The 9,571-nt window shown below is 43.0% G+C and overlaps 1 long non-coding RNA gene across 1 annotated transcript; it reads left to right on the forward strand.

The window, feature by feature from the left end:
* Window positions 1-883: 883 nt before the first annotated feature.
* On the forward strand, window positions 884-8,564 carry LOC117010890. The gene is made up of 3 exons (XR_004420784.1): window positions 884-1,249; window positions 7,206-7,397; window positions 8,336-8,564. It is a non-coding gene; the product is annotated as an uncharacterized LOC117010890 (long non-coding RNA).
* Window positions 8,565-9,571: the final 1,007 nt, after the last annotated feature.

Below are 9,571 nucleotides of genomic sequence, written 5' to 3' on the forward strand. Positions count from 1 at the left end.
GTAAGGTGTTGATCAGCTGTGAAAATCAAGATAAACATTTATCATGGGAGTTTTGAAAGCTTCCCAGTAAAAGCACAAATCCCACTGAAATTGCTTTTCTCCCTCTTTTACTTTATTACTTTAAAAATATATTTTCTTTGAGTAGGAGTTAAACTGGATAACACCACTTTGAACTTTTTTCCCTGTAATAATCAGAAAGTTGAGGATTATAAATGTAACAGCTGAGAAAGTGTGAAGCTGTGATTCCAGTCCATTTGCCATGCAACTCCCTTTTCCTTGCAACGTTCGCTTCACATGAGCATTCACAAATGATGAGTGTTTTAGTATGCAAAAAAAGGTGTTGACAGGAGAAGCCAATTAGTGAATCACTAGCAAGCACTAAAAATGTTCACTGGTAAGTGAAATGGTGTTTCTATAGAGAATTATAACATTACCCTGTAGACATTAACAAATTATGTAACTGCAGTGTTGGAGGATCTCACTATATGCTCCTGATTCTCAGTGGCTAGAGGAGCCAGCACTTAAAATTTCTGGTTTTCCTCTAAGTGTGGTTGAGTCTATGGAAGATGGTTTATTAAAATTTACTGGATCCGAAACATTCAAGGAAGGGAATGCAAATGCTGAAGTTGACCTCAGTTTGCCCAAGTGAAGGTGCTGTCACCCTGCACAGTTTATGGGGAGAAAGGATGGCATTTGTCATGATGTATGCCTGGAAGTATTTAAGAGACATAAATGTGGCTTGTAGGAATATTGTTTTGTGGTGGGCTTGGCAGTGCTGCACTAGTGGTTGCATTTGATCTTGGAGGCCTTTTCCAAACTTCTGGAAATTCTGTATTCTCTCTGGAGATTCTGGGATTTTGTAATTCTGAGGTTCTATGATTCTGTGACATCGGGAAATGTTTGAACACTGATATTGCACTCTAATTAGTGAGTTTAGTGTATGGCTACTGGAGCAGGTTGCAAGCCATGAGGCACTCTAGCACCCCGCCTTCTGGCTTGCCTTGGGCCAGGCAGAAATGCTGGGTGAAAGGGCCCTTTGTCTCAGTGTCTGTCCCTGTGTCTCATCTGGCCTTTCCTACTCCTCACAGGAGCAGGAACCTGCTCTCTTCTATGCCCAGATGCAGACGGCTTCTTTCACTGTGGCAGCTTGGCTCCTCCATCCAGCTGTGGAGAGTGGAGAGCTGAGACCCCAGACCATCAACTCCTCAACACTTCCACAGTTTTCACCACTGTCTCCTAGAGAAAAGAGGTATGCATGTCATTATTTCCGTTTCTACTTCATCACAGGAAGAAACAGAGGATATTGACAGTATCGCTGCTGCAATCCTAAGTCCATGGTCAGGGCCATCATTCCCTACTGTACTTGCACTTAATACCTCACTGATCACTTCTATCTTGGGTTCTAACAAGTGTGAATTTCAGTAGCTGTTGTCTGTTGTGGCTTGGTTTTTCTTTTTGGCTGCTCAGTATTCAAAATTTTACTTCACTCCCTGGTTTTTTTCCTTTTTTTTTTTCCCTCCTTTACAAGGTGAGCTGATTTGGTACAGGCTTAGTTTAGCAGAAGAACATTTTGACCTGATTGCTTCCATGGCAGTCATGCTTCAGCTGCTCTGAGGCTGGACTTGTGTTTGCCTTCAAAAGTGAAAGCAGAGGAGGTAGGTGTGTTTCCATGTTCAGACAAACAAACCTCAGGCCAAGGTCACTGAAAGGTGGGGCAACCTGCATAACCTGAAAGCAATCCATGCTTACTGCTTTTAACAACACTTCCTCCTTTTCATATGAGGGACTAGGCTCATACGACTGATCAATTTGTTACTTGATTTTGACATTTTCCTTGAGTTTTAGGGCATTTAAACCACTGTGGAGTGAAAACTAAGTTAGAAACTGTGTCACATACAAAACTCAGTGTCATTCATGCAAGTCAGACAGCACTATATGATTTTAATCAGACAGGGAGAACCAGCACATATTTATCTTCACTGTATGCATTATATTGGAGAGAAATCAGCTTTGTGTGGTGATAAAAAACCTCTGGCTAATACTGTGAGAGTACATGCTAGGATGGAAGGGTAACTGCCCAGCCCCGCTGAGGGTCTGCATGTGGCTGGCTCCTCCTGCACCATATTTACCTCTGCTGACTGCAAAGAGATCTTGCCAGCAAAGTTAATATTTGCATCCAGTTGTTGGGCAGTCACTAGTGGGGTTTCCCAAAGCTCAGTACTGGGCCCAGCCCTGTTCAGTACCTTTATCAAAGATCCACTTTGCAGATGGCACCAAGCTGAGTGGAAGTGCTGATCTACTGGAGGGCAGGGAGGCTCTGCAGAGGGACCTGCATAGGCTGGATCCATGGGCTAGGGCCAGTTTTGTGAGGTTCAACAAGGCCAAGTGCTGGATCCTGTCCCTGGGTGAAAACAACCTCCTGCAGCTCCAGGCTGGGACAGAGTGCCTGGAAAGCTGCTGAGAGGGAAAGGACCTGGGGGTGCTGATCAACAGTGGGTGAACAAGAGCCAGGGTGTGCCCAGCTGGCCAAGAAGGCCAAGGACATCCTGAATGTATCAGCAATGGTGTGGCCAGCAGGACCAGGGCAGTGACTGCCCCCGTTCTGCATACTGGTGTCACACAGTGTCCATTTGAGCCCCTCACAGCAAGGAAGACACTGAGGTGCTGAGGAAAGGTCTGGAGCACAAATCCTATGAGGAAGAGATGAGGGAGCTGGGGGTGTTAATCTTGGAGAAAAGGAAGCTCAGGGGCGACCTTATCACTCTCTAAAGCTCCCTGAAAGGAGTGTGTAGCCAGCTGGGGATCAGCCCCAAGCCACTAGAGGAAATGTGCTGTGCCAGGGGATGCTCATGTATCAGGAAGAATTTTTTTCATGGAAAGGGTGGTTAAACATTGTGATGGGCTGTCCAGGGAAGTCGTGGAGTCAACATCACTGGAGGTGTCGAAGAAAAAAGTGGACATGGTACCTGATGCTATGGTTTAGTTGGCACGAAGGTGGTTCAGACAAAGATTGGACTCAGTGATCTTGGAGGCCTTTTCCAACTTTAATGATTCTGCGATTCTGTAATATGCGTAGTAAGATGAACAGCAAATAAAAAGCTCCTTCTTTGCCTACACTCTACCCACACGAAGGAACAAGCCCTGCAACGGTGCAGGTGGGATCATACCTTAATTTAGAAGGAGCCAAAGCTTCAGGGCCAGTGTGTTCTGCATCATGCCTGTGTGCAGAGACCCAAAAACTGGGCATGGCTTTTGTCTTCCTTCTCTCTGGAACACACACTCCCATTCCTGTGGTGCTGACACTGCACAGTTCCTGACAGACCTCTCCACAAGCACCATGATGGTCACTCAGAAGTTGTAAGATGGGTAGGATGCCCCATTTCAGGTCATCTTCACCTGCTTTTTCTGCCCCTGCAGGCACTGAGAGCTGTTTTACTACAATTTTTAACTCTCCTTTCAATTTTGTTCTTCTACTCTCTCTGTACAGACAACATTATCTCTTAAATTACATTGCTGAAATGATAAAGAATAATGACCCTTTCTTTGCTCATCAGAACCCCTCTGGATAATGTGTTCCCTAATTACACATTTTTAACTGTGGTGATATCTGTTCAGCCCATGCTGGACAACCCGGATAGGCAGACCAAGCAGCTGGAAGGTTGACTGTAGTTTGTAGGGAAAGTATGTGAGCAAGGCAATAACAGCCCCGTGAAATTAAGCAATTAGTGTCCCGAATGGACCTGACTAAAATAGGTGTGCTAAGCAGCAGCCTCACATTCCCAGAAGTCAGATTTTGCATGTCATGTGGTCAGTGTCTGCACTCTCTCAACCCCTTTATTAGATAAAGCTCTGAGTTCATGGGGCTAATGGTTCCAAAATTAAGTTAGGAAACGCTGTGGCCATGTAATTCAGCAGGTGTTACCAGTAAATGCAGAATGAGTGTGTAAGCACTAGAACGTGGAGAACTGCACTGGTGACAATATCCCTCCACACAAAGATTAGTGAGACTCTTATTGAGAGTATTGTGTCTGGCTCTGGGCACTTCAGCAAAAAGCTAAAGGAAAATTTGGTGTCAGGAAGACCTGCTTTACAGAGGGAGAAGTTTAAAGCCTTAGAATTTAGTTTACACACTCAAAAACATGATAAAATGATAATTTCACTGCTGACTGCAATTAGCTGTGTGAGTAGGGATTTCTGAAAATTTATTTTTATAAACCAAAGTAGGCAAGGTCTGCTGTCTGAAAGTTGTTTAGACAAATTATAGGTGTGCATTAATTCCTCTTTCAGATTTTGAGAAGAAGCAATGTAATAACTCGGATATCACAATTAGAACTGATATAGAGAGGGTGACATTCTTTGGACAGTGCTGTACTGCAGGACAGTTTGTTCTACCTTGAAGAGCCTCAGGTTACATTCACAGCACCCAGTGGAGCAGATCTTGTCTGGATCCAGGGAGCAAACAGCAGTGGTGATGCAGCTGTACTGACACAGAGTGTTCTGAGCCCACCTCTTAGCACAGTAAATTAGGGGGATCAGAGCTGTGTGCTAATAAAGCTCTTTAGCAAATAGCTCTCATACCTACAGGTGTACAGAATCCAAGATGGTGTCTGTACCACCAGCCTTCCCTGGACTAAGAATATTGCTGGCCCAGTTTACATATTGCATTGAAATCGCAGCATATTTTGGGAGCAGGTTTTTTGGTTTCACTGTTCAGCCAGTTCTCCCATTCAGATAAGATGAAATACTCATTGAATCAGATTATATTCCTTCTCACATTTTCTATATTGCTGTGGTGGAATTCCTTGCATATCATTTGAACATTTTTCTGATATACTTTAGTGTGAAGCAAAGGAGAGCTGGAAAGGCTTGTTAGTCCAGTATTAGTCCAACAGTATAGACTCACTGTCACAGGAATCACTCACAAAGAATTGCCATGTAGATAATGATAATAATAATAATATGTCAAACAGTGTTCTGCAGTTCTGTGTAGACCTGCTGGACTCCACAGCTGAAGACCTCTGTTGAGCAGATGCTGTGCTCTAGATTTCAGTCCTGGGTCACTTTTCATTTTTTTACATCATTAACACAAACCAATTTAATCCCCTAGAGAAAGAAAGACTAATCATTCTTGGTTTGGGGGTTTTGCCTGCTTTGATCTGCATGGGGGAAGAGACAGTTAAAAATGAAACAAGAAATATGAAATAAGTAAGTATGTGTTCCTTGGGATCAGGGAGGTACCCAGCAGGTCTACATTTTCTCTGTGGTTCATCACTGTTTTTTGGTGGTTAAATAAAATTCTTTGTTCCCTGCCCTGGCAGAAGCAGGACAAAACACTGCCTGTTAGCCTTGTGGTGGTTGTGACATCCTGCCTTGGGGGACTGGGAAGAGCAGTTCTGTCCCTGAGCTTGACTGAAGAGAAATGCAGAGCATGAGGAGCAGGGAGCGATGGGAGGAGTGGGAGTGAGACAGCAAATGGACATTTTGCAGTAGGAATGTAGACAGCCAAAAGCAGCCAGGAGCAGGCTTTAACAGAGGTTAAAAGAAAGAGGCTTCCCAAAGGGCACAGACAGAAAAGTAAAGCCTGTTGCTGGTAGCTGGGCTGAGAGCCAGCCTGGAGAATGCATCCTGCATTATCCTGGACAGCAATGGAATCTGATGGGGTTTCTGAATTTCCAATTGTGAAGCCATTTCTATGTGATTTTGAATGCTCTCTATTATGACAAGATGACAACAGATCCCCATGCCAAGCTCTGCCAGATGGGGTCCTGTCACAGCCCTATGAAATCAATGCCTTTTTGGCATACTTAATTTTTCTCCTTGCTAATTTGGTATCTTGAAAGGGGAGAAAATGTGTAATTATATTTCTCTATTATGGAGATTTCCCTACCCCCACATTCACACTTTAAAAGGAGGATAATCTTTCAGGCAGATCACATATATTTTCCCATTGTTTACAGACATCAATCTAATGATATCTCAAACATTACTTCTATATAAGTGGTACAACATAGATATAATTAACTTTGAACATCTAAACATGTCAGTGCATGAAACCTGGGCCAAACCAAGTCACATTAAATACATACCTTTTTGTTACTTTTGATAATACCTGTTTACGATCAGTTGGGATTTCATTTTCTTGTCTGATTTTCTCAGTTCCTCTACTTTAAGTTTTATACCAGGGAAGAGATTTTTAAACATATTTAAATGTAAAAGCATTTAAATTATTGCTCTCCTTTGTGACTTTTTGTTATCAAATATATGTCTAGTGCTCATTTGCTTAAAGTAAATGTTTTATAAAAAAAACATTCTTTGAAATATTTTAGTGACTCTAGACTTACCAACAAGGCTACATTCAATCATGGTATATTTAACTAGTAAATTCTGTTATCCCTGTGGCAAACACTGAGCATGTCTGTAGCTGCCTCTTCAGTGCTGCTTGCTTAGCCACTGGAAGGCTGTGTTGTGCTGAGAAGGGCAAGGAGAAGCAAAGGGAATCTATGTAGGTATTCAAGGTTGCCTTTGGCAGCATGATCCACCCAAGCTGCTAGCCAAGTCCACTTCGCATTCACCTAAACAGCACAAACCTTCGTTTAGAAACCCATTATCCTCCTCAGCCCGTCCCTGAAGGACTTGCCTCTCCCTGAGGGCTCTCCGGGAGCAGGGATGAGGACCAGGACACGGTGCGGCTGGCGCCTGAGGGCTGCCCATGGAAATGGTGTGAGAGAACAAATGCCAGCAGGGTCAGCCTCTCGTCAGGGCACCCAGCTCAGCAGCCATGGTCCTTCCCATCCTACCTGCCCCAGCTCCCCGGGGGCCATGGCATCCCGCCTCTGCCACAACACCTGCACTTAACACCAGCTGCTAGTCCTGAAGTTTCAGCTCCATAACTGCAGGAGCCATTGCTGGCAGTACTTGCACACTGGACTGCGCCAGGCACGTCCTGCACCTGCCCAGCTGGGGAAGGGCGGCCTTAAGGAAGTGCTGCCACTCCCACTGAGTGCACACTGTACCCACCTACCTCCCTGTCACCTGGTGGTGGGGAAGCCCACATCCAGAGCACTGTAAACATAAATACTACAAACACTATTTCAGGTTCCTCTTGCTCTTTCACAAACACTATTCAGGTTCCTCTTGCTCTTTCACACATGCCACCAGCCTCAGCTTCCTCAAGATTATTTCTCTCCATCTGTTCTCTTTTACAGGAACGTGCAATCATGCTGCCTCTGTTTGCTCCTTCCCTTTTTCCTCTTTGCTGAGGTCTACGCCTGTTTTTCATCTGAAGCTTACAAAAGAGTTCAGCTCTGAGTCATGTACTACTCATATATTGGAATTTTGCCTCCTACATTCCCTTGGCGTTTATTTCTGGCATGGGGTCTGCAGGCAGGAAGGCTATGGTAAGATACTAAATATCCAAAAGCAACCACAGCTGGTGGTTTCTTAAAGATGAAACCAAATCAGTTTTTAGTAATTCACATTTTGAAACTAAAGGCAATACTAAAACCAAATTAATTAAAAAGAATGAAAATCTAAAACTTTAATTTACAAGTTGCAGAGGTCAGAATGAAGTATTTTACAGAATTAAAACAGATTCACAAAATGCCTCATTGTCACCAAAATGACAGGGCTTTGGTCCAACATTGTGTCTGAAAAATGTATATGAGCAAGTACAGGTGCTCCCCTACCAGATCTCAAAAGTGATTAATACATCTTGCAGATGTTCTTCTAGACCTAAAACAAATCACATGAAAACAATTTAAGTTTTCATGTTTTATGCTTTTACTCTGGCTATTGTAGAGGACAATACTCCAAGCACCCTGAAAACTTAGAAACTAGAAAGCAAATAAAAGAAGTGCAGACCTATTAACATGACTGTTCTTGTTTCTGCTGTTGCTGTATGTGCTAGATAGGAGAGTTCACTTTTTTCAGCCTATCCTGTTTTTCAGTTTGATGTCAGAATATTTGAATGCCTGACCAAAGTGCACATCAGTTCCTCCTGCTTTGCACTTCAACCAGCAGTGTTTTTTCCAGCTTATCTGTTATTTTTCCCTCAGTATAACAGTCCTCCTTGTTATTATGGTGCCAATTTATGAGTTCTGGGGAAGTTCAAAGCAATTTTAAGTGGCAAAACCTCAAAGACAAAGACAGTGCAAGAAAAATTTCAAAATGTTCTCTTTGTCACACAAAGCTCCATTCCTGAGGACCATATGGTGACAAACTATGTATCTTCCACCCTGTATTGCTCTCACACTCTGCAGACCAAAGTAATTTGGTGATAAGTGAAAACAATGTCTTGCAGAGTAAATCCATTTAATTTCAGCATTTTGTTCTTCAGCCAAGACTTCAATTATGATCATGAACTATGTTGCCTTAGCAAGACTGGCTCCCACATGCTCCTGCTCTTGGCCCAGCAGAACATTTCTTAGAGCAGCACGAGACTAACCTACGGACCTTCAGCTAAGGAACTGTCAAGAGATGCCTCTGCCAGGGAGAAGATAGAGGCAACAAGGTTTATGAAGCAGGTAAGGGCAAGAAATGTCAGGAAGCAACAAAAACAAAGAAGATCCTAGACTTTTGTTTTGTTTTTCAATGTCCTCATCATATCTTAAACTGGCTTGGAAGATTTCTGGTTCCTGTTGTATCTGGTTAAAAAAATAAAAGTATGAAATCTGTTTGAGCATTTATATAATACAAGTTCTGATGAGATTCTGTGATATAATCAGATAATCTATTAACAGCCCAGGGAACAGAGGAAGCCCCACACCTTAGAGAGGGCCAAAAAGCCCAACAGCTCCCACCAGCTATGACCAACTCGAGAAAAGTTTTCCCCACAACCAGTCCCAAGTTCGACCATGGGTATCTAAACAAGACACACCACCGAGCTCCTCAAACACAAGGATGTCTGTATCTTCTATCCATAAATGTACACATGTCCTGTCTCCAGTGCTGCATACAGAGAATGTGTCTGGAGGACACATTCCACTCATCTCTCACAAAGGTTCTGAGAATTCCCTGAACTGAAGCCTTTGAAAAAAATTGCTGATAGAAGGAAGGGATTTATTCATCTTCATCTTTCTAAACAGATACTGATAGCAGATTTAAATTTAGCATGTTTGCAGAAACCTTCTGCAAATTTTGGAGCCAAAGCAGAATCAAAAAATACTTTTGTGTCTTAGGGAGAAAAAATAAAAAACAAACATGATTGGACAAAGAGTATAAGAAGCCAAAATGGATGCTAACTTGTAGATGACACCTGGTTAGTCGACAGCTGCAACAAAAGTGATAATCCAAGAAAGCACTGGAGGATGTGTAGGGGTCAGCAGAAAATTGATTGTATGGACAGCCCACATTTATGCGTCACAGGAGGTTTTAACCTGGACTTCATTAATGGCTAAAAATGTAAGAGGGCATATAATGACTCAGAAGCTTGAAAACAGAGTGTTGGGACCCAAAGAGAGCTGGTATAACAATGAGGCACAGGTACATTTTTGCTGGACCTTCAAAAGTTGTTGTGGGTTGGTTTTGTTGGTGGTGGTTTGTTGGGTTTTTTTGTGGAATTTTCAGTGAGGAG

This window comes from Catharus ustulatus, chromosome Z, assembly GCF_009819885.2.
Source record: "Catharus ustulatus isolate bCatUst1 chromosome Z, bCatUst1.pri.v2, whole genome shotgun sequence".
Classification (NCBI taxonomy): domain Eukaryota; kingdom Metazoa; phylum Chordata; class Aves; order Passeriformes; family Turdidae; genus Catharus; species Catharus ustulatus.